This window comes from Arachis duranensis, chromosome 9, assembly GCF_000817695.3.
Source record: "Arachis duranensis cultivar V14167 chromosome 9, aradu.V14167.gnm2.J7QH, whole genome shotgun sequence".
NCBI lineage: Eukaryota > Viridiplantae > Streptophyta > Magnoliopsida > Fabales > Fabaceae > Arachis > Arachis duranensis.
The window spans coordinates 70,946,538-70,948,985 of record NC_029780.3 but is presented as its reverse complement, the minus strand read 5'-3'; the positions used below and the strand labels follow the sequence as shown (position 1 = coordinate 70,948,985).

The following is a 2,448-nucleotide window of genomic DNA, read 5'->3' as shown; positions in this document are numbered from 1 at the left end:
CTCTCTGTCTGTTGCTGAGAAGATGATGGAAAAGGCTTGCTATTGCTAAACCTGTTTCTTCCACCATTATTGTTGTTGAAACCTTGTTGTGGTCTCTGTTGATCCTTCCATGAAAGATTTGGATGATTTCTCCATGAAGGATTATAGGTGTTTCCATAGGGTTCTCCCATGTAATGCACCTCTTCCATTGAAGGGTTCTCAGGATCATAAGCTTCTTCTTCAGATGAAGCTTCCTTAGTACTACCTGGTGCATTTTGCATTCCAGACAGACTTTGAAAAATCATATTGACTTGTTGAGTCAATATTTTGTTCTGAGCCAATATGGCATTCAGAGTGTCAATCTCAAGAACTCCTTTCTTCTGATTAGTCCCAGTGTTCACAGGATTTCTTTCAGAAGTGTACATGAATTGGTTATTTGCAACCATTTCAATCAGCTCTTGAGCTTCTGTAGGCGTCTTCTTCAGATGAAGAGATCCTCCAGCAGAGCTATCCAAAGACATCTTGGACAGTTCAGACAGACCATCATAGAAAATACCTATGATGCTCCATTCAGAAAGCATATCAAAAGGACACTTTCTGATTAATTGTTTGTATCTTTCCCAAGCTTCATAGAGGGATTCTACTTCCTTCTGTTTGAAGGTTTGGACTTCCACTCTAAGCTTAGAGAAACTAATTGAGGCTTAAGCTCAAAGTTGTTTGCTCCAATGGCAGGGATAGAGATGCTTCTCCCATAGAAGTCGGGAGTAGGTGCAGTAAAGTCGCCCAGCACCTTCCTTGCATTGTTGGCATTGTTGTTGTTTTCGGCTGCCATGTGCTCTTCTTCTTTGAAGATTTCTGTTAGGTCCTCTACAGAGAATTGTGCCTTAGCTTCTCTTAGCTTTCGCTTCAAGGTCCTTTCAGGTTCAGGGTCAGCCTCAACAAGAATGCTTTTGTCTTTGCTCCTGCTCATATGAAAGGGAAGAGAACAAGAAAATGTGGAATCCTCTATGTCACAGTATAGAGATTCCTTGAGGTGTCAAAGGAAAAGAAAAATAGAAGTTATTCTTTGAAATGTCAGAGGAAAAGAAGAGTAGAAGACAGAAGTAGAAAATTCGAACTTATCAAAGAAGATGGAGTTCAAATTTTGCATTAAGGAATAGTGTTAGTCCATAAATAGAAGGATGTGAGAAGAATGGAAGTAATTTTCGAAAATCAAGTAAAAGAGTTTGCAAACATTTTTGAAAAACACTAATTGATTTTCGAAAATAAAAGTGGGAAAGAAATCAAGTGATTTTTGAAAAAGATTTTGAAATTAGAAATCAAAAAGATTTGATTGAAAACTATTTGAAAAAGATGTGGTTAAGAAGATATGATTGGTTTTTTTAAAAAGATGTGATTGAGAAGATATGATTTGAAAAACATTTTAAAAAGATTTGATTTTAAAAATTAATGGCTTGGCTATCAATAAAGGATATGATTCAAACATTAAACCTTTCTCAACAGAAAAGGCAACATACTTGAAATGTTGAATCAAATCATTAATTGATTAGCAAGTATCCTTAAAAATAGAGAGAAATCAATTTTGAAAACATATGATTGAAAAGATATGATTTGAAAAAGATTTGATTTTGAAAAACTTTGAAAACTTGAAAAAAAATTGATTTGAAAACAAAATCTTCCCTCTTGTGCCATCCTGGCGTTAAACGCCCAGAATGGTGCATTCTGGCGTTTAACGCCCAAAACTCTACCCTTTTGGGCGTTAAACGCCCAACCAGGCACCCTGGCTGGCGTTTAAACGCCAGTCTGTCCTTCTTCACTGGGCGTTTTGAACGCCCAGCTCTTTCTGTGTAATTCCTCTGTAGTATGTTCTGAATCTTCAATTCTCTGTATTATTGACTTGAAAAGACACAAATTGAAAATATTTTTGGATTTTTAATAGTGAGGAATAATCAAAATGCAACTAAAATCAAATAACAATGCATGCAAGACACCAAACTTAGCAGTTTGTATACTACTGACACTAATGAGAATGCATATGAGACACATAAACACTCAAGTCAAGAGAATTCAAAGATCAGAGCAAGAAAATCATCAAGAATTACTTGAAGATCCTTAAGACACATGAATGAATGCATGCAATTGACACCAAACTTAAAATGAAACACTAGACTCAAACAAGAAATATTTTTGGATTTTATGATTTTGTAAATTTTTTTTGCTTTTTCAAAAATAAAGTGGAGAAAGGTATCAAAATTCTTAATGAGAATTCCAGGAATCATGCAATGTTAGTCTAAAGCTTCAGTCTAAAGGAATTAGACATGGACAGCCAAACTTCAGGATAGCATTGCTTTTTGTTTTTCCATAACCATTTATGGCATCCAAAGCCGGAGAAACCTCTAGAAAGAGGAAAGGGAAGGCAAAAGCTTCCACCTCCGAGTCATGGGAGATGGAGAGATTCATCTCAAGGGT

General features: G+C 35.9%; 1 non-coding gene across 1 annotated transcript; it reads left to right on the top strand.

The window, feature by feature from the left end:
- The first annotated feature begins 554 nt into the window (after positions 1–554).
- On the top strand, positions 555–662 carry LOC127741984 (small nucleolar RNA R71). The gene has a single exon (XR_008003171.1). It is a non-coding gene; the product is annotated as a small nucleolar RNA R71 (small nucleolar RNA).
- The last annotated feature ends 1,786 nt before the right edge of the window (positions 663–2,448 follow it).